The 23,902-nt window shown below is 36.6% G+C and overlaps 1 protein-coding gene across 1 annotated transcript in view; it reads left to right on the forward strand.

Moving 5' to 3' along the window:
• The window catches only part of NANS (N-acetylneuraminic acid synthase), a 70,397-nt gene extending 48,630 nt beyond the window's left edge, over positions 1 to 21,767 (forward strand). The window contains exon 8 of the mRNA XM_071662574.1: positions 16,326 to 21,767. The gene's annotated coding sequence lies outside the window, so the exon portion shown is untranslated. The remainder of the gene's footprint in view (positions 1 to 16,325) is intronic.
• The last annotated feature ends 2,135 nt before the right edge of the window (positions 21,768 to 23,902 follow it).

Below are 23,902 nucleotides of genomic sequence, written 5' to 3' on the forward strand. Positions count from 1 at the left end.
TAAACGTTGCTCCTAGTACTTCCCATCATACACAGATTTCAACCTAATGGAACTATTACCCATATTTTGGTCGACCCCCTAATTTTTTACCTAAAAATTTGGTCTTCAAAACTCGAACTATACAGGAGTATATACAGCATACCTCCCCACCCAAAAGGAGTCCATGTAGCCCTCCTTCCACATGGAGTGCAGATTCAAAGTTGAAGGAGCCCCATAAAAAGGGTCCTGGAGTTGCGTAACTGACAAAGCATATTTACTTAATACAAGCCACTCTATTCTGGGTCACAGGGTACAATTTGAATATATTTCAAGCAAATAAGCTTTGAGTGTTACTATAAGCTGCACTCCAAAGTTGAGCCACCACTCCAAAACTACAAATTGAAATTACCCTCACATTCAAAATTGCTGTTACAAACTTCCCCCCTCAACTCTTAAACCTCAAAGATCTGAAAATTGAGAGATAGTCCCATACGGGGTTTATCACGAAATTCAAAAAAGTATTTTAATCATATCAGTAAATAGGATATATCAAAAAAGTTAAGAGGAACAAAAAATTCTGGCAATCTTAGCTTATTTGATGCTTACAGACATCATACGTTTTTGTGGTCATCAATGATGCGCTAGTTGCATTATCACTGCTGACATGACATATTATTGTCACCTTGGCACCAACAACCAGCATGTTTAGTTTATGTAACTCACATGTACCCTTCTTGTTTTCATTTTATAATAAAACTCACTACTAGTGACATTGTAACAGGATACCTTGTATATAACTCACTACTTGTGACACTGTAACAGAATACCTTTGTATATAACAGATAATGATTACATAAATTGTTTCACCAAAGAAATTTCATGTATGGTTTTCATATAATTTTCAGATACTGCATATGTTATACTTAAGCTTTATGTTTCATATAGTTTTTAAACTTAAATGTTGAAGTCTATAAATGTCTGAGTAAAAATTCAAGCTTAAAAGTCTAAAATGTGGAGAACTATCATTGGTAACATTCTGCCAAATGAGAAAAGTACACTCAGTCTCTCTACTAAACGACTGAAAGAGCAGTTCTTCTCAAATGATAACTCCCAATTCTGTCTGGCTTTATAACCATACTTGAATCTTACAGGATGTAATTGCAGGACATTCTACATACACTAAGTTTTTCCCATAACATCACTTTCTAAAATAATCTATCTTCACTAACAACAGCAATATTAAGCAGCGTACATTCTAGGACTGGCCATATAAAAGTTATTTTTTGTCAAAAACTGACGTGATATGTTGATATTCATGACATACTGTATTCATGAAATGTTATGATTGATTGATTTATATGATGCCATGATTAACCATAAAGAGCAGAAAAAACAGGCCTTTGGCATTATTTGGTGTCATGGTGAAATTTTTGTTGAAAGGTTAACAAAATCTCTAGCTTTGAAAAAGTTTAATAAACAACCTCAGCTCATAGTGCCTCTAAGGGTAATTCTAGATCCTATAGTTTCCAGAATAACATATATGATAATGAATTCATCTAATTTTGAAATTCTTGGAGAACTACCACCATTGACTTTATCACAATGCTAATTCAATTTCACCAAGTCAACTGGAGTGGAAAAAGTAAAAAAAGAAAAAATTTCCTTAAATTTTCACTGCACTCCAATAAATGTTAAATACTGACTAATATTTGAGGAGCAGTGGTAACTAACACAGTATACTTAGAAGGGTGCAGTTGGTCACCATTACATTCTTTCCTAATTCCACTGGATGTATCGAGACATACAGTCTCTCAGATCACTCATATACATCCTCCAACCATGCCCAGTGTGTTAAGATGAAGCACGAACTTCACACATAATAATGCATTTTACTTTTTCTCTTTGCTTGCCAAATTAATCAAAATGAGACTGAGATCTCCATTTACACCAGCTCTAAACACCACATGCTTTCATTGTCTCTGATCCTAAATTATTCATCTAACATCCTTACTTGAATATCCTCAGCTGTAATTGATTAAAATCTTGGCATCCATTCAACTGTTCCTTGTGCCTTCAACTGTACAACATGTCTTCTTGAGCAACTACCATCTATTATACATTCTGTGTGACCATCCTATCCTAAAAATCTTTCATCCATGTACCTTTCTAATTATTTCTTCATACATTTGACCCTTAACATATCTTAATTCTTAACTGTGTACCCTAATTTCATCTATACTATGCAAGTTATCCATCTCTATTCGTTTTATTTGGGACACAAATCCATGAAGCCCATTCAGATGAGGTTTCTTTTCACCTTCAGTTTGTCTCCATGTAAGAGTCTTCTCTAAAATTCAGTTATCCTAAGTACTATCCTTGCTGAATATAACCTCAAAATATCTAAACTCACCCTTAACCACTAGGTCTTACCATACAGACACATCTTACACTGTAATCTCCCATCCCTTTCAGAAAGTATACAAATACTTTTACTTGCATGTACTCATAGCATACTCTTTTTACACAAATTAATTAAATGAACCACCATTTCAAACACCTCTTCCTCTGATTCAGTGAAGAGCTTAGTCTCATCAGCATACAGCAGCTATGTCACTTTCATTTTGTTTCACCATGATTGAGTTGCATCTATATCAAGGTACCTTATTCTCATCACTGGATGTAATAATTCATCTATACAAACATTAAATAATCATGGTGACCTCATACAACTTCTACCTTTTAACCCAAACTCACATAGATCTATGTTGCCTGGTAAAGGGTAAGCCACATAGATCTATGTTGCCTGGTAAAGGGTAAGTCACATAGATCTACAATCCATGTTTTTGCACCAACAATCAAACTTTAATCAATCTATGGTGGTGACAAGAGATGCCTAATCCTCCTCACAGCAATTACACATGAATTATTCAGTTACCCTTCAACCATTGCATGCACAGGATGTTACAGCAGACTGCTAAAAGTGTAGGTGACATTGTGCAGTATTTGCTCCATAGCAATAAAAAAGTACATTATGATCTGTATGATGAAGAAAATCTATTTGATGATAACACAAACCAAGTACATGAAAACAATACATAAATGATGTAGTGACAGTCGAGATACATCAACACCAGGCTATGTAGCGCTTAGGGCTATCTCGGAAATATTCTTCCACCAGAAGGTTTTATTCCTGCAAAGAAAAGATGAGTCTGCTTCACTCGTTTCTCTAGTTTTCTTATTCTTATATGATGTTTTCTTTGTTTCATAAGAGACATTGCTTTCGCCTTTGCTGAAAATACACCCATTTTTCAAAAGCATCAAGAAATTCATGAGCCAGTTGAAGGGGTTAAATATATTCACATTACTTTGGATCATTCACTCACATCACCACTTAGTTATATGCAATGTATCCATCATAAAAGTTTCCATAAGCATTCAAACATCATTCATGCACCCAGATATGGAATTAGAACACCCAAAGATCTGTCACATTCAGATATGTTTTCTAAATCCATAACTGCTATAAACACTTTCTTCTCTTTATGTAAACTGTTACTCGTGTGATTGCAAATTTATTTCATACACTATAACCTAACTAATAAAATCATGAATGTTTCATTCAATAGGTCAAAGTTAAGAAACTAATAACCGGCTTGAAAATTACTAGACTTTGTCCACATATAGCAAAAAACTATTTGGATGCAATCAAAGTAATCACCAGCCTAATGGTCTTTCTTTCTTCTTAGCTGATCCTAGCAAAATATTCACCGCTAAAATTTCAAAATCTTTTTTAAACCACATCACTCTTAAAATTCTTTTTACTTTTATTAACTTGGAAGAGGCAGCTTACCAAAACAACGGTGATAAAAGGTGCAAGAAATTAACATTCATTCTCAAAAACACCCCCAATGTATGTACCTATGTCATTAGATTTAATAGCTATTGATTGCTAAATGTTCAATGGGCTGGAACCCTTATTGTACATCTTCAACATGTATTAGAAACACTCCTCTATGTAGTCATTTATATTCTAAGATCAAATGATTAATTTTCTCTCATTATGGTGTCCAAAGATTCTTCTGTTTAACTGTCACAGTCTTTATTATTTGATTTTGAATATTTGTATTTACACATATGGCTGGAATGGTTTCCTGCTGCACCTGATATTGATTATCTAAAGAATACATTAACCTAGATTTTGCTTTTACACAAATTGAAGGATCTCTAACATTTCTAACATATTTTCATCCTGCTTAAAATGTCACTGTAGGATGGTTTTGATGTGTGATTTCAATAAATTTGAGATTCATATTCATCACTATTTTATCAGCATTTAAATGCATAATCTTTGGGTATTATGGTTAGAAAAATAAATTAGCTTTTGATTTAAGCATTCATTTGTACTGGTTCAGTGGATAATATACTTAATTTTCTTGTGAGTTAAGAGAATTGAGGGAACAAAAGTTACGGCAATGAATTTTGCAAAACTGGGGTCCCCATTTCCAACCCTAAAGGCTTGGAGCAAAGGGTAGTGATACCTTACTCCTTTGGGTAGATATGTTACCCTGCACCAATTTCAAATGTTAATTGCCTCATCTTGAATGATAATATAAATATAACGAGACTTTTTACAATCAGACTGACCTCGCTAATATTCAGTTTTCCTTGCAAAGAGTCAAACAAGTTTAAACACTAGTCTGCTTGTCATGTTCAGTTTAACTTGTACAGAATCAACCAAATTCTCAGTGTCGAGCATGCTAAACTTTCACCCTTAAAAAGAATTTAGTATAATCTATATAGAGAGACAACCATGTTCTTATGTCCAGTGTAACATGTACATAAGGAACCATCTTCTTATATCAAATTTAAACTGAAAAGGCAACCATCATTATAACTGGGTGGAGGGAAAAATTTCTCATGTTAAGTCTAACCTGTATGGAGATAGCTACTGTATGTTCTCAAACTCCTAATACATTCAGATGTAATCATCTTTCCATCTTCACTCTAATATAAGCAAATTCACCTATCTTTGCATGTTCAGTCATACTTTACAGAGGCAACTTTATTCTCATGTCCAAAGTAACCCTACAAAAGCAACCACCTTTCATGATCAGTGTTATCTTTAAGTCATTCTAACTTGTAAAGGCAACTATGTTCTAATGTGTAGTGAAACTTGAACATATGCAAACATCTCATGTTCACTCTATCCTGAACAGAGGTAAAAATCTTTTCATTTTCAGTCTAACCTGTTCAGAGCAACTCTGATCTCTTGTTCGGCATAACTTGTATATACAGGCATCCATCATATATTCAGTTTGACCTATACAGAGACAAACATATGCTCTCACTTAGTCAAACCTGTACAGAGACAGCCATCTTTCCATGTTCAGTGGAGTATGATTTACAGTTCAGTCTAATCTGGGCAAGACAACCATCCTTCATGTTCAGCCTAAACTGTACAAAGGAAGCCATGTTTTCATATTCAGCTCAATCATGTTTAGTCTAGTCTGGACAGAAGCAAGTATCTTTCCATGTACAATCTAACTTGCACAGAGATAATTATATTCTTATGTTCAGTTTCAAATGGACAGAGATGGCATTATTCTCAAGTTTAATATAATCTTGGATAGAGGCAACCATCTTTTCAAGCTGAAACTAACTTGGACAAAGTCAGCTCTCATGTTCTGACTAACTTGTACAAAGGCAGATTCTCTGATGCTCACTTCTATCTATTCATCTATATCTCTAATGCCTATTCCCTTCACAAACTCTCTCTCATGGGGATGGCCATGGCAAAAGACTGTCTATAAGTGGTGAACTTCTAGTGCCACTTCCAAGCCTATACTGTTGTTTTGGCAAGACAGTACCTATCAGACACTTATGCTAGTGTGGATCTATATCATTTGACTTATAATTCAGTTACAAGGGGAAACTTCAAGATGGGGATAAGATAAGATTCTTGATATTTCCTCCATATATGACTGCCACTAACAAACACTAATACAACCTAAGGTTTATTCTATATGGAGAAAGAAAGACATAAAAAACATTTTCAAGGATTTATATAGACCTTTTTAGAATCAAAACTGTATACAAGAAAAAAAATCACTTAAAGCCTTAAAGGACTGAGGCCTGAAAATTTAGTGTGTGCCTGGACCAAAGTTTATCAAAATATTAAAAAATTATTTCAATCTCCTCACTTAATGAGAAAAATCAAGACAAGTTTAAGAAAAGGGGAAAATCTGGTAAATCATCCATATATGTTGCTTTCCAGACATTCAACTTGGTGTGCAGCACACACTCGGCTTATCACACAGTTCACTGCCTTTTGCTAACTCATCCATCTTTGTCTTCTCTGCCACCACCAGAGGATTACTGATGTGCAAAGAACTTTTCCCACTGCTAACAGTTCAACATCTACCAAATCATTATCACTATCATTGGTGCCCAAGTAGCCACTAAATAGTGTTAGGTGTTGTGTACTTGAAACACTAGCAATCTTCCCCAGTGCTAATTGTAGTTGCTTGCCAAGGCAACTCTACATACTGATAAAGTGTGCCTTCCAATTTAACCCCTTAACACCTCAAGAGAGATATTTATCCAAGCTGGATGATGCCTCTACACAGATATTTTGACAGTGAGTTTTGCTCCTCATTTTCAATGTAGCACACCAAGCCTGGATAGTGCTGAGGTGGCAGAGCATGATAATTTCTTCCCACAGTCAATCAGTTAATCATCTTCCAGCTAAGCCAATGAGAGCACATGTACATGAGTTTCTTAGGACAACAAAGATGATCCTGAATTATCAGGTGATAACGATATGTGTTTGAATCATGTGTAGACAGTGATATTGTGAACACCAACTCTTTCAGCATTAAAAGTTGATCAAGATGAGGCAGGAAAAGCTTTTCTATCAAAAGTGAAGGCAGTGTTGCCAGCACCTGCCTGACCATGGCAACAATGCAACTGACTGGTATAACTGGTAATTCTACAAACTTTTATAGTTCTACCATTAGGGACAATTATCAATGAATGACTTTGATCAAAATATGAAAAGATCTGTCGTATAAGATAAAGCATAATGATAATAACCAGTACTCGAAATTTTGGCATAGGTAAAATAAATAATAAAACGTACAGTGGCAATTAACTTAAGACTCAGGCCTTACTCTAACAATTTCTAATGCACTGCGCTAAACATCTGCAAAGCTTCTACATGTTATTACAATGAAAGTAATGGACAAAAATTACATCTGATATCATTTTTCACATATATCTTTGAAACCACTATGTTAAATCCAGCTTTTAAACTGGGAAATATGTAAGTTTTGAGAGTTAGAAAGGATAATCTTGTGGGATGTTAGGGTTAAATGATAGCAGGGAAAGACCCCCTGTACAAGTATGACTAAGGTCTCCATAGGGTTAGCCAGTGTGTTACATTGGTAACTGAAACTGGGATTTTTTCCAGAGCTGAATAGAGTTGCTTGTGACCCAAGACATCAATATATACCAGTAAAGCATGCCTTCTAATTTAAATGTGGGTGGAAAGAGGACATATAGGGTCCTACCACCAAAAACCATATTTGTATGGCTGGGGTCCTTAAAGGATTAATATACTGCCATGGAAATTTAATTCATTACTTTGAGTGCTAGTTCCTTGGTTAGTAATCAGATCAAGGTTCTTTTACAAGATGGTTAAACAGAATTTTTCTGATATATCACAGGGTCATAAAAAATAGCTAGTAGTAGTGTGCACCATTTGAATTAAAATTCTTTACTTTCACCATGATATTCATTGAATCAGGTGTATTTTGAGAGAACTGGATCTTTGCTCTCCTTATAATGAAGTTGACTGTAGTGTTGCAATGCTGAATCAAATCATAAAACAACATGCTTGAAATTTCAAGGGTGATATTCATAAAAAAATGAGATGAGGGTGATATTCTATACAGAGAGTCCTTTTCTGTGATAAAAGAGTATAATCACACATGTTTCTTTTCATTTGGTCAGTCTATTTACTTGAAGTTATTCCACAAGCTGATTCTGAATACACAATTACTTATCTAGTGTATGATTATAAACAAGAAACTGAGTTACTGTGCTGAACAGTGTTGGAATATGGGTTGAGATAGAGTGGTAATCATGTATACTTAAAAAGGAGCCTTGTGTAAGTATACTGGTATCCTTATCTTTAAGGAAACATATATCATAATGATAGAAAAGGGGATATATCTCCTGTCAGTGGTTAATTTGGCCTGAAAGACCCCTCTTGGGTAAGCAGACTTGTATATGGAAGAATGCATACATGTGCTGAGGTGTGTGGCATGCAGAAGGTGGGGTGTGGGCATGTGAGAATTTTACAATTGGGGACACTAAAGGGAGTTACAGTTTCTCTGAAACCATAAATTTGAAAATGAAGTTCCACAGCCAGTTTATAAAACAATGAATTGGAAGGTTCTCTGAAGTCTGTAATAGGAGGGTTAGTATAAGGGTACCTTTGGCAGTGAAGAGAGAGAAGGTTAGAAAAATGATATCTGATTTAATAAGGAATGTCAAAAAGAAAAAAAGCATTAGTATGCATTTTGGAAAAGATGAACAACTGCCAGTCGGCATTTGAAAAGTATGATGAGGGGAATGCTATTTCATGTGTGGCAGGGTGGTGATGGGAATAGATGAATATCTATGTATACGTTGAGATGTATAGGTACGTATATTTGCGTGTGTGGACGTGTATGTATATACACATGTATGTGGGTGGGTTGGACCATTCTTTCGTCTGTTTCCTTGCGCTACCTCGCTAATGCGGGAGACAGTGACAAAGCAAAATATGCAAGTACGAATATGTACTTGTGTATATATGTATATCTCTGTGTATGTTTGTGTGTGTGTATGGCAGTTTATGTATATACAAGTGTGTGTGTGTGTGTGTGTGTTGGGCCATTCCTCGTCTGTTTCCCTGCACTACCTTGCTGACGTAGGAGATGGCGATTAAGTGCAAGGAAACAGACAAAAGAATGGCCCAACCCACCCACATACAGATGTATATACATTTCAATGTATACATACATATACATACACAAACATATACTTATATACACATGTACTATCAATACTTGCCGCCTTCATCCATTCCCATCACCATCCCACCACACATGAAAATGGCAACCCCCTCCCCCAGCGCACACACGAGGTAGCACTAGAAAAAGACAACAAATGCCACATTCGTTCACACTCGGTCTCTAGCTGTCATGTGTAATGCACCAAAACCACAGCCTCCTCTCCACATCCACGCCCCACAAAACTTGTGGACAAGGCAGGCAACAGTCTTAAATTATTCTCTTGATTTTTTCAGGGGTAAACTGTCAGAGTAAAAAAGCTAATCAGGATGAGGGATTCTGAAAGAACAGTCAATGAAGGTGATATAATAACGTCTGCAGAACAGACTGTTAAATTAGAAAGTGTACTCTTTAGTGGTGAGGTCACTGCAACTTCCACACCAGAGATGGGACAGGGAGGGCTTGAAAGACACAACTTATTAAAAAAGATATAAGAAGGCTATTGAAAGTTCTTGGTCTCTACATGGAACATGGACTAAATGAAGTGTTTCTACATGTGCTCAAGGAGCATGAAGAAACATATGACAGGCCACTGGAAATTTTGATCAAAAAATGGTTGGAAGAAGTTGTACTGCCAAGGGAGTTGAAGAAAGTAAATGTTGTTCATGCTTTTCAGAAAGGAGACTAGAAAATTGCACTGATTTAAAAACTACTAATGAATAAGGTCTTTAAATGATGAGAAAAGCTTATGTATGCTTGCTTGAACAGGCAAAACTAAGTGAGAGTTAACATGGGTTCTGAGGAAAGAGGTCATGTATCACGAATCTTTTAGATTTTAACATTTGAGTTCTGTTTTACAAACAAGAGATGGATGTATTAAGCACTTAGTTCCTGGACTATCCCAGAGAGGAGTTTGGTATACTTTCAGGAAGGCTTAAGGGGCAGACTCTTTAATTAGATTAATAATTGTACCTATCTTCCTACCCATGAGTACCTACAACAAGATTTTTATCCTTGTGGTAGGTCTAGCATGTAGCACTCAACACACAAGATGTGTGTTGGATGTTGTTTTCCCTGGACTACCACTCCATTCATCGTGTATCTTGCTTGTTTTGTAAAGTTTATTTCTGGTGGTTAATCCCCTGGTGTAACTGTCTATTCTAGCCCCCCTCTATTACTGTCTTCATCTGTGAGTCTTGTCTTCTTTTGAATGTTTTTGTAGTCTCTCTATGTAATTTTTTTAGTTCTAGTATTGAACTGAATAAGCTGAGTATTCATATATATATATATATATATATATATATATATATATATATATATATAAATGTAGGTTTGCGACAGGGGTGTGTGATGTCTCCATGGTTGTTTAATTTGTTTATGGATGGGGTTGTTAGGGAGGTAAATGCAAGAGTCCTGGAAAGAGGGGCAAGTATGAAGTCTGTTGGGGATGAGAGAGCTTGGGAAGTGAGTCAGTTGTTGTTCGCTGATGATACAGCGCTGGTGGCTGATTCTTGTGAGAAACTGCAGAAGCTGGTGACTGAGTTTGGTAAAGTGTGTGGAAGAAGAAAGTTAAGAGTAAATGTGAATAAGAGCAAGGTTATTAGGTACAGTAGGGGTGAGGTTCAAGTCAATTGGGAGGTGAGTTTGAATGGAGAAAAACTGGAGGAAGTGAAGTGTTTTAGATATCTGGGAGTGGATCTGTCAGCGGATGGAACCATGGAAGCGGAAGTGGATCATAGGGTGGGGGAGGGGGCGAAAATTTTGGGAGCCTTGAAGAATGTGTGGAAGTCGAGAACATTATCTCGGAAAGCAAAAATGGGTATGTTTGAAGGAATAGTGGTTCCAACAATGTTGTATGGTTGCGAGGCGTGGGCTATGGATAGAGTTGTGCGCAGGAGGATGGACGTGCTGGAAATGAGATGTTTGAGGACAATGTGTGGTGTGAGGTGGTTTGATCGAGTAAGTAACGTAAGGGTAAGAGAGATGTGTGGAAATAAAAAGAGCGTGGTTGAGAGAGCAGAAGAGGGTGTTTTGAAGTGGTTTGGGCACATGGAGAGAATGAGTGAGGAAAGATTGACCAAGAGGATATATGTGTCGGAGGTGGAGGGAACGAGGAGAAGAGGGAGACCAAATTGGAGGTGGAAAGATGGAGTGAAAAAGATTTTGTGTGATCGGGGCCTGAACATGCAGGAGGGTGAAAGGAGGGCAAGGAATAGAGTGAATTGGAGCGATGTGGTATACAGGGGTTGACGTGCTGTCAGTGGATTGAGTCGGGGCATGTGAAGCGTCTGGGGTAAACCATGGAAAGCTGTGTAGGTATGTATATTTGCGTGTGTGGACGTGTGTATGTACATGTGTATGGGGGGGGTTGGGCCATTTCTTTCGTCTGTTTCCTTGCGCTACCTCGCAAACGCGGGAGACAGCGACAAAGTATAAAAAAAAAAAAAAAAAAAAAATATATATATATATATATATATATATATATATATATATCTTCATTTGGTGCCTTTTTACTATATTTCTAAGTGTTGACTTTCATTTGATAATTCTGTATCTACCTTATTGAGGTGTTTTCAGTTTTAGCATACATCTTTCTCTGCAACTGGTGGAGGTAAACAGAGGACATTGAGATATATGAGCCTTTTCCAAATGGGCTGGGTTCACCAATAGCACATGACAGGCTCAGTCTTAGGGCCTTTACTTTGGTCGTCTACATAAATGACTAACCAGGAGGACAGTGTCCATGTAGGAACACGTTTGAGAATTATGTTAAGGGCAAAGAAAAATAAGGAATTTCGAGGACTGCATAACTTGTAATGAGATGCAGTCAAGATCTAGCACTGGTTTGATGTAAGGTTGACAAAGTTCATCTTAAGTAAATGTAAAGTAATTAAAATTCTTATCTAGAAGGAAACGAGTTAATCAATCTATGTTTGAAAGGGACATTGCATTGTACCAAATGACTGCCAGAATTCTATATCAAAAGAATTGATAAGGAAACAAACTGTATACTGGATAATACTGTTTTGTATCACAATTCATTTCAGTACAAGGATAAGGGAAGGATTAATGCACTATTTCAAACACTTCAGACCTAGATTAGAATATGCCTTTCAAGTTCGGTCTCCTCACTTTAAGATGCATACAGACATAATCGAGAAGGTCCAGAGGAGGAAAACAAAGATGTCACATGAAATAAGGCAGCTTAGAGACTATGAAGATGACCACCACCAAAACAAGAATTAGGGAAGACTTGGTCTCAACCTTCAAATTCTAGAATAATATAACAATTTCGACAATGAGGAGGCATATAGAAGATGAAAGAGCACCTACAGGTCACTGCAAGAAATTAAGAAATTTATGACAGATGTAATCCAGTACTTTTATAGTACTGCAATTGTGAATAAATGAAATGAGCTAAGTAATGAAACTCAAAAGATGGTAGAGAAAATTCAAGATATGCAACCCCACGTGTGTAGATCTCCCTCCCTTCACAGTACAAATATAAATATGATTAATCCTTAACAGCAGCTCATTTACAGGAATTTTGCTTATATAAGGTGGTTTATGAATTAGGGAAGCAATTCCTATGATGGAAGACTAAAACTCATTACAGTGCTTCAACCTTATAACTTTTTGTGTGTCTGTTTAATTACTACTAAAGGAGAATGATGATAAAGGAGACCATTAACCCTATAATCTACTGTACAGATCATACTATTTACCTGTGTGATGTACTTTATCTGCATTTTCATGGGGTGGGTTAGATTCAAACAGCCTCAAAATATCACTCGCACATTGTCAGCCTATGCCCAGTTTGTTCATTTCTAAGGTCTTACTGCAGTTCATATGATATGTAAATGATCATCACAGGCAACTGACATATGCAATATGATCAAAAGTTTCCAACTCACGTTTGAAGGAAGCAGCATTTCCCATATAGGAGTCGTATATTGTTTTCTGATGTCACCGGTAGTAATATCTATCACTCTATCTATATCTCTGATATCTGTTTCATTCTGGAACTCCCTTAAAGGGGTGGCCACGGCAATAGTGTCCCCATAACCAGTGAACTCCAGCGCCGCCTCTTAGCCTTTAGTGCTTGCCCCTTAATAGGCCACAGGCAGAGGGCAAATCTAGTGCAGTGTTTGCAGAGGCTCTTACCTAATGATCCTACTGACTACTTATACCTAATGATCCTGCCTAATGTTCCAACCACTACTTCTACCTAATGCTCCTACCTAAATGTTCCTACCTACTACTTCTATCTATTGCTTCTACCCTTTTGCCAAAAGGCAGAGCTCGAACATAGTGCTCAAAAGAAAATCTAGAGTTATGAAGTTATGAAGAGTGAGCTGTGCGAGTTAAATGTTGTCAAATGTGACCAAGAGTGATTGTATGTTTGTAGACAGAATGCCAGTGGTCCACATGTGGGTGAGGCAGAAAGACAAGACAGCTACCTGGGTCAGAGGAGTGCAACCTGACAACCGCTGAAATGCTGGCTCACTACACAGCCATCACTAAACCTCCTGATACCAAGGCAGATACAACTGTCCGTAGTAATAATTTACACATATTGGCGAATGGAAAGTTATCAAATTCATTTTGGGGTTCCTACTGGATGAATAAAGCATGTGTGCAATTAGGAAAGGATAAGGGCGAGTGGTTTCCAGTCAAGGTGGTTCTGCATCAGGGATGTGTGATTTCACCATAGAAGTTTACCCTTTCATGAATAGGGTGATGATGGAGTTTGATTCAAGGGTCTTAGAGTAGAGGCAGGTCTGCAGTATGCTTGGGGGATATGGAAAGTGAATCAGATGCTATTTATAGGTAACATAGCTCTGGTTTACATTCTAGAGAAAAATTGCAGAAAGTAGTCAGAGTTTGGGAGTGTGTGTAAAAGGAGGAAGTTGAAAGTGATTGTCAATAAAAGTAAGGTACTGAGGTTCAGCAAGAGATGATGCAGAATGGTTTTAGTGTAAATTAGAATGGGTAGGCCTAGGAAGAAGAATACTTTAAAAATCTGTGAGTTGACATGACTACAGATGGACCTATGGGGAGTGAAGTCAGTAACAGAGTGGAAGGGGGACTACGGTCATGAGTACACTAACAGGCATGAGAAAGGAAAAGTCAATTTCTGCAAGAGCAAAGATTGATATTTTTGAAGGTTTTATGATTCTAACAGTGTTGTATGAAAGTCATCCTTGGGCTATGAGGGAAAGAGAAAGGAAGAGGTGGTATGGGCTAGAATTAAATGTGTTGTGAAATGAGTTATCTGGGTAAGGAATAACATTGTCAGGGAGAGGTGTGGTGAGAAGCACGATCTAATCGAGAAGGCCAATAAGAGTATACTGTAATGTTTTCATCGCATGGAGACGATGAGTGAAGAGACTAAAATGTGGATCAATTGGTCAAAAGTAGTAGAAGGCAGGAGGAGAAGATGGAAGGAGAGAGTGAAGGGTCTGAAAATTCAGGAGGATAAGAGGATTGCATTGGACAGAATGAGTTAGAGGGATGTGGTATATGAGGGACATTGTGGTATCACTGTGCTGAACCAAGGCATACAAAGTTGTGGATGACAGTATCAGGTTTCAGTATATTACAAAAGATATCTACAAACTGGGTGGATGTGAATGAGACCACTGTCTATTTGTCCTTAACACTACTTCTTTAGAGAAAGAAAGGCAATCAAGAATAAACTGGTTGTTTGTATTTATGTATGGGATGAATTATTGTGGATTATGGGGTAGAAGATGGGAACCAATCTCTTGTTATTTTAGATCACCTGGTGAACAAGTTATCATCATGTCATCCATCTACACTTTTCACGTTTCAGTCTTCTCAGAAACCATAGGGTCAGTTATGTCACAACTTTGTAGAAATGATCTTTAATCATTCTGTTGTCAAAATTTCTAATTTCATGCAGATTCAAGACCTATTTCAGCCACAACAGTAAAACATTGTCTCTGGCTAAAATCTTAAAAAATCATGTTAGAAACCAGTTATCAGATTGAACCAAAATTTAAAGATGGATAGTCTTTTATCAAATTCCTTATATCATCTAATTTGACCTTCAATAGGGCAAAATGGTCTCTGTAAGGATGAAATCTCAAAATTTTCTTTTAAGAAACTACTAATTATATGGAACCAGAACTTTACAGGAATGATTGATGGATGTTCCTCTACCAAATACCTCATTTTGAGCAGCTCTTACAACTAATATAGCCATCAGAACCCCTCAAAACTAAGAACTGAGATCAAACCTGTTAGCTTAACAGGTCATTTATGATCAGATATGCAACACAAGCTCACTTGATCCTCTCATTTCATTATTGCACAATTCTTAAAATTTATCATGCCATTCACTGCTCCTTCACCTACATGTTCCACTTATCCATCATTCTGTTCCTATAGACTTATTTATCCACAAGCTGATTAAACCAATTTAGAATCATGAAGGTTCTCATTGTCTCTCTTCTTTATCTGAGTGTGGATAATTCCATGGATGCTACACTTTCCTTGTAGTCCAATTCCATTCTTTGAAGCAGTCTTCAGTACCTGCTGTTTGACCTCTTTATGTGTGGTTACTTATTTGTGATTATCTATTTGTGCAATGTGATGAGTGAGCTGTACATTAAAAAATGTTTTTTAGAGTCAATCTTTTAAACTTCCTTTAATATAGTTATCATAAAACTTTTCCATATAATATGCCACTTTCAATTTTCCATTTAAATGTCTATTATTACAGAATTATTTCTTTGCATATTCAAACGCTTAATTCTTCTTTCTTCCTACATCTTTTTACCAACATCTCATTCTTAATTATGAAGTTATTTATATTTGTTTGATCAATGCCATTCGGAAAAAAGTATATTGTTACCATATCTTCCTGTTCTCTCTCTCTCTCTCTCTCTCTCTCTCTTCCCATATAGATAATTCCCAAGTTGCTAATCTTTCTTTGTAGCTCAATTCTCCTTTTTCTGATAATTTTTGTTACCCATTGCTGAACCTTCTCCAGTAGATCAATGTGTTCCCTCAAGTCTCCCTCTTATGCCTGCCACAAATCCAATTTCTTTTCCACCCTCTTGTATGGGATAGTATAAGACACCCTCTGGTGGTCCAAGAACAAACAGTACACCCATCCATCCCTTTTATCTAGACCAATGCTCATTGTCATAAAATACCAGAAAATTTATCATCCATGACATGTTTCACTTAAACCCACAGTGCATCTCTAATTGCTTTCCAATTACATTTTCTAGTGTTTTTACTGACCACACTTATCCACAGGACAACAAAGATGGTGCCTGAATGAACCTGAGTTACAATGAAATGTCAGAAGCCATAATTTTGCTCACCATGGAAAAGGTAAGAGTAAAGCGTGCTGAACTACGGTGCACTGCAGTTCAGCACACTTTTCCCTATCTTTTTTAGAAACAGGCTCTTCTTTGACAATGATTAATCTCCATTGATTTTCTGAAGAGTACCTTAAGTGGTTTGTCAAGTGTTTCTGTAAATATGTCAAGTATATATGGGGAGATTTATCAGGTCATTACAACTTATAGAGGCCAAGAGCCTTCACTAACCTTGTTATATCTTACCTGAAAATCTCATTACCTTCAATGACCCCTTTCCTATTTCTTCCTTGGATCCTATTCAGCACATCACTAATTATCTCCCATGTTTCAACAATCTCTTCCTCTAAATTCTACACTGATTATTTGGTCTTCAAGTGATAAATTGTGCCCGAAGATATGGAAGATAGGTTTCCTTTACCTTGTCCAATATATTTACAAATTCTGTTTGCTCCTTTCTTATTTTACTTCACTCATTCCTTTCTCTCTTATAGCTAACTTTCTATAACAAATTCCTATACTACTATATGAATTTTCAAACATTTGTATACTTTCAGCATTCATAATTATATCTCAAAGTTTATTCCATTCATCCACTAATCATATTAAAAAAATACTTCACATCTTGTAAAACAAGTTTCTTACTTAGCTAACTGCTATGGCCTGTCTACCCTCTGTCTTTGAATCTTTCAAATTGTTCACTGTCGACACTGTCAGACTGGCTTAGAAACTTGAAGGTCAGGATCAAGTTGTCCTTTACTCTTACCTTTCCCATGATGGGCAAATCTATGGTTTCTGACATTTCACTGTAACCCAGCTCTCATTCAGGCACCATCTTTTTTGCCTTTCTCTAGATCCTCTAGATTAGTTATTTGTGCTTCCTTAAGTATAGTGATGAAACTTGAGAACTATATTCTAATTTTGGATTAATATACTGTACAATGCAAATGTATAATATTCAGGAAGGAGACTTGATACAGAAGTTTCAGAAGTAGAAGTCTAGGTTTGAAAAAGTGAGGAGGGAGTAAGATTAGAGTTAATATGATCAAAAGTAAAGTAATGAGGTGTAGCAAGGAGGCAGGACAGGACAGTAAGAGTTTGAGTTGAATTAGGAAAACCTGCAGGAAGAGAAGAGTGCTTGAGGTACCTGGGAGTATTCATGGGAGCTAAAGCGAGTCACAGGGTGGGAGAGAGGGATAAGGTACTGGTTGCATTACGGAGTGCTTAGATGGAAGGTTCAGTGTCTAATAAGGCAAAAATGCTATTTTTGAGGATATAGCAGTCTTAGTGGTGTTGTATAGGTACAAGTCTTGGGCCCTAAATGTAAAAGAATGGAAGACATCAGATGTGTTGGAAATGAAGTATCTAATAACAACATGTAATGTTAGGGAGGTTGCTCATACAAGGACTGTTCATGTAAAAGCTGACCAGGGTGTGCTGAAATGTTTGGACATATAGAGAGGACAACTAAGGAATCTATTGGTCGGAAGTGGTGGGAACAAGGGGAAGGAGACCAAGAAAGAGATTGGGTATGGTGTAAGAAGCCTCGAGGTACCATTGCCCAAACAATCAGCAAGGTGAAGAGATTTGCATGAGAGAATGAATTTGAGTTATGTGGAATGCAAGGAGTGACGCTGTCAATGGGCTAGAACCAGGGTATATGAAGCAGTCAGGGGAAACCATATAATGTTTTGTAGGGCTTGGCTGTAGATGGTGAGCTCTGGTTTTGGGGGCTGTACCATGGCATATGACATGATTGGTGGAAACTATGGAATGGTCGATAATGCTTGGCTATGGATGGTGAGCTCTGGTTTTGGTGCATTGTATATGACAGCTAGAGAGCAAATATGAGTAAATGAGGCTGTTTCTATTTGTGGCACTCCTAGCTCAGGTGGGAAATGGTGAACATGTGTGAATAAAAAACGTCAATAGTTTGCCAATTATTTCCTTATCTATGCACTTCATGCAATCCTAACATGTGTCAGCAAAGAGTTTGTCTCTTTAAAAATTCTCATGAGATGGAGTTATGGTAGCAAGTCAGATACAATATCATCCCCAAGTCTTCACACAAATTCCCATTGCTTATCTCCAGCTAAATGACATGTTGAGGCTTTCTTTTAACATCATTTCCTCTTTACTTTACATTTTCTCATGTTGGATTCTATTAATCACGTATACCAATTCTGAAACTTGTCTAGACCTCCTTGTAAGTTAGTCTAGCACCAACCACAAAAATTCAGATGCGAGTCCTTTACATAAAAAAAATAAAGACCAATGGTACCTATTTCGAATCCTGTGGCTTGCCACTAATGACCTCAATCCATTTTGAGAAGTCTTCGACATATATCCTTTGTTATCTTCCATCGAAATAATCTCTTTATATCTTCCTAAAGATCCATCTTTAGTAGAAGTCTCCTATATGATAAAGCATCAAATGCATTCTAGCATTCCAGAGATGTACTGGCCAATCATCCAACTTTTTTTGTCCTGTTCATAGAAGTTCAAGAGATTTGTTACATATGACCTTCTTTCCCTGAATCCATGTTCTCTCTCTTTGGGAGTTTTTTTTTGCAAGCAGTCATCTATCTGCTTTTTTTTTCATTATCTTTTTCAGTGTTTTACTAAGTATATGCATAAAGAGAAAGGTCAATTTCTTCGTCCTTTTCATAAAGACAGACATAATATTTACCCTCTTCCATACCCATGGCATTACATACTCATCCCATGAAACAGTGAACAATATTTCAAACAGCCTGTTAAGTGTATCTACACACTTCAGCACATATGGATAAACTTCATTAAAACTATATGCCTTACATGGGTCAACCCCTTTTAAGGTCTGATTATGTCTTCAGTAGTAATAGTACTTTCCATGATGTACCTACTATCACTTTTCAATGGTGCTGGGGCTATAGTTATTTCACTGTAAAAACAATTGAGCTTCTGATTCAGTTCCTTGCATATCTTTTCACAATCCTGTAGCGCTGTACCAACTGAATCTCTATGCCTGATTAGGTGCTCTTAAAATAAAATTATCCCTGTTGAATTTATGGAAAAGTTTTGGATCATCTCTTGCCTTGTCACCAATATTCTGTTTGAAGCACTTCTGATTCTCCTTCTTTATTTTTCTTTATTCATTTCGCACTCTCTAACACCTTCTCAAGTTCCCTGGCAGCTAAGGTCCCTATATCCCTTCCACAGAAGATTTGTATGCTCTTGCTTTTGACTTTTTATTTTACTACATCTATTTCTTTTCTGACCTTCTTTATTTGCAGCCAACAGTTTGCATCTTCTAACTCTTTCACTGCATATGTGTGTGTGTGTGTGTGTGTGTGTGTGTGTGTGTGTGTGTGTGTGTGTGTGTGATTACTATTCGTGTGGTCTGAAGAGAAAGTTTTACACTCATGTTGTCCCGTCTCTTAGCCCTGTATATAAAAACCATGTCTTTACTCCAATGTATGTATGTATGTATGCACACACACCCTAGCCTATGCCATGTGTGTGTGTTTATGTGTGTGTTTTTGCTTAGTCTTGAATCTAAAAATGGTCCTTTGGAGAGAATATATTTAAATTCTACTTAGCTAATGCACAACTCATATACACATGGCAGATTCCCTCACACAGGGTTGACTGTGCAAAAATTTTTATTCTGGAAGAAGTGATTAAGACTATAATAAATCTTAGAAATAATAACGATATAATTTGCATAAAATGACTTTAGATAATTTTTCACTTGGTTGAAAATGTAATATTATATAAAATGGGTAGATTTATATAGTATTTTACTGAAAACACAAATTATAATCCAATGTATTGGAATTTAATGAACTGTCTGTGATATTTCCAAAGTTGATATCAAGAAATGGAGTTGGATCCATATGATGCAACTATAACGTTTGGTGAATTATTTGGTTTTATAATATACACAGTTTTTGAAATTGTTAAGACAATTTTGATTTTGTTACTGTCATTGGGAGATGGCTTTCTTTTACCTACTTCAACCCATTACCCCATTCTGTGTTAATGATGATGAACTATCATTGTATATATTGTGAAGTTCAGTTACTTTCCTTCTCTTTTGAGCTACCCTTATATTCTGAACCCATACTCCCAGTCACTGATTTATCACTAGACTTTGACTCCAACAAACCAAGATGTTGAGTCATTACCAAACTCTAGACCCCACAAATATTCAGTTCCTGAGTTGTCACCAAGTTCAAGAAAGAGGAACTCAGTTGCTAAGTCCTCAATAAACTCAAGCTTTTACACAAATTGTCGATTCAAACTTTTCAGCTCCCAAAAGCTGATTAACAATACTCCAGCTCATCATGCAGGCTTATTGAGCTTCATGCAGCCTTATTATGCCCAGTTATTTGGACTTTATGCATTTATTAGTGAACCCTCTTGTTGAGCTCTTCATTAATGTAACATGCAGCACAGTGTACTTTTTTGTTGTGTACACCTTCATGTGATAGTAACTCAATTTTCTTAGTGAACAATCCAAGATGTAGCATTTGAAATATGTATGATGATTGTTTTTTCTTAATTATTCGATTTTTTTTTACATCTTAGTGTTTAGCATTAAAATTAATTATAGAGGTACTTCTCTGGGAAGGTACAGGATAGGATTTGAAGACTTATCTGCAGAAGAGAAAGATCCTTACATCAATGTATCACTCTCCTATAAGATCTTTCTTATTTAAATTAAGCTGTTTTTGGCAATAAAATATTAAAAACAATATTAAGAACAAAGTGATACTCTTCTTAGGATATGTAGGGTAGGATTTGAAGATTTATCATTCTAGAGTGAAGACCTTTTCATTAAGGCATGGTACTACTTTATGTAAGACTTACAATGCTGCTGCATTAGTATTGCATGTTGCCATATTTCTTGAGGACATGTTGTTACCATATTTCTTTGCTCAATGTCCAACTAACAGAACAGATTAAATGCTGCTAATACTATCAGCTGTATCAAATACCTCCTTTCAGTTTGTGTAAGAGGAAGAGAGGAAGAAATGGGAGGCAAAAATTTTATCAACCATTATTGGCAGAATGAAGGTAACATTGGGATGAAAATTTTATTAGATTCAAGTTATCCATCAGTACAAATACTAGATGACACGTTTCAATGTCAGTGAAACTGTATGACAAGTACCACTCAATTAACCAGTCTCATTTGAGTCTCCTTTTAAGCCATATCGAAAAATGACATAAAAGTTTGGATAATGGCTTCAGACCCTTTCCCAATACCTGTCCTCAGAACCTTTATCATAAACGATGGTCTCTCAGGGTTTGCTTTTGGCATTGTTTTTCTGATATTGATGTTTACCTTTTTAAGTGACTTTGTAGACTGTAAATAAATCTGTCATATCTACTCAGTCTGTCCATGAACCTACTACTACTACTCAAGTTTTATGTGTGATGGACTTGTGTGGGGGGTATTCTGTGGCAGTCTCTGCTCAGTGATACATTCCAAAAAATTTGATGAAGCTGACCAAGATGAAACTAGAAACATATGTGTGACACCCCATGATAGACCTACTTTGAGGGAATTAAATGAAATTCATGACCAATGCAATATCCCAATGAGCAAATATGTTTTCTTAGTATCTTGGTATCAATTCTTGCCTTTTGTAAGTCCTATTTTCATCTACTCTAAATCTTCTAAATACAAATGATATCCCATTGAGGGCAGAATCTAATCGAAGAAACTCACAGTTTTCTCTCTTCCTGTTAGATAATTTTGGCAATAGATTAAGTTTCACAACCACATATTTCATTATTCAATACTAAGCACTCACTTATACCTGTTTACAAAGTACCAACAGAATGGTTAAACAAAAAATATGCAAATGAAGAGTCTATAAGCAGAAAGAACTGATATTAGTTGTTGATATGAGAACAAATCACTTTTAGTATAAAAGATAAACAAATATGCAACAGAAAATATCAAGAAAATGCTTCCGTCAGCAGTAATATAGCATTCTAAAAACTTGCTTTTCATGGCTTCACATAAATGTAAACATTTTCATTCTTAACAGTTAACAGATGAGATCAAATCTTTTATAAGGCATACATTAATTTGTATTTCATCTTTGTTAAGGTTGAGTGCAAATTTTGGGTTCAAAAGAATTACAGTATAGTACTTTTTTTAAGTGGAACATGGAGGCTGCTATATAAAATTCTTGTCTGTACTATAACTCACAAACCTTGTTGGCACAATGACCCAGAAAAACTAAACAAACTTTTATTCTAACATTAATAGCCGAGATGGCACAGACAAATGAATGCCCTCATCACAGCTGACTCATATATATTCATCTTTTCATCCATTTTTGCCCAAGGACTCTTTTTCCAGGAGCTCCTACAGCTTTAAGGCTGTGCTACTTCCAATAGCAGGGAAGTAATTGACTCTTTTGTATGAGAAGTTCTCTAATGGGACTGTACTCCTTTTCATCAACAGAAACGATATAGGTAGTGCCAAAAACAGACAAAAAGGCCATAGGGCAAAAATACACTTGACTTCTTTCTCTTTTCCTTCTTTTGGAAATACTAGTACAGGAGGGGAGGATTTCCAGCCTCCTGCTTCCAGCCCTTTTAGATGCCTTCTATGATACACATGGGATATATGAGTGGTGTTCTTTCTACCCTATCCATAAGGGTCTGGATGTGGATAGGGAGCTGTGGTTTTGGTGCATTATGCATGACAGATAGAGAATGGATGTAAGCAGATGGGGCTTTTCTTCACAAGTTTCCTGGCAATACTTTGCAGATGCAGTAGGTGACATTGCAGAGGTGCCAGAAACGGATAAAAATGAGCAAGTATGAATATGTAGGTATATATGTGTATATACAGACATAAATATAGGCAAGTGTTTTGGGAGCAGCTGAGTGAGTGTGTTTGTAGTTTTGATGCACAAGACTGGGTTATAGTGATGGGTGAATTGAATGCAAAGGTGAGTAATATGGCAGTTGAGGGAATAATTGGTGTACATAGGGTGTTCAGTGTAGTAAATGGAAATGGTGAAGAGCTTGTAGATTTATGTGCTGAAAAAGGACTGGTGATTGGGAATACCTGGTTTAAAAAGATATATATACACAAGTATACATATGTAAGTAGGAGAGATGGCTAGAGAGCATTATTGGATTACGTGTTAATTGACAGGTGCACGAAAGAGAGACTTTTGAATGTTAATGTGCTGAGAGGTGCAACTGGAGGGATGTCTGATCATTATCTCGTGGAGGCGAAAGTGAAGATTTGTGGAGGTTTTCAGAAAAGAAGAGAGAATGTTGGGGGTGAAGAGACTGGTGAGAGTAAGTGAGCTTGGGAAGCAGACTTGTGTGAGAAAGTACCAGAAGAGACTGAGTACAGAATGGGAAAAGGAGAGACCAAAGGACATAAGGAGAGTGGGAGGAATGGGATGTATTTAGGGAAACAGTGATGACTTGTGCAAAAGACGCTTGTGGCATGAGAAGCATGAAAGGTAGGCAGATTAGAAAGGGTAGTGA

This window comes from Panulirus ornatus, chromosome 6, assembly GCF_036320965.1.
Source record: "Panulirus ornatus isolate Po-2019 chromosome 6, ASM3632096v1, whole genome shotgun sequence".
NCBI lineage: Eukaryota > Metazoa > Arthropoda > Malacostraca > Decapoda > Palinuridae > Panulirus > Panulirus ornatus.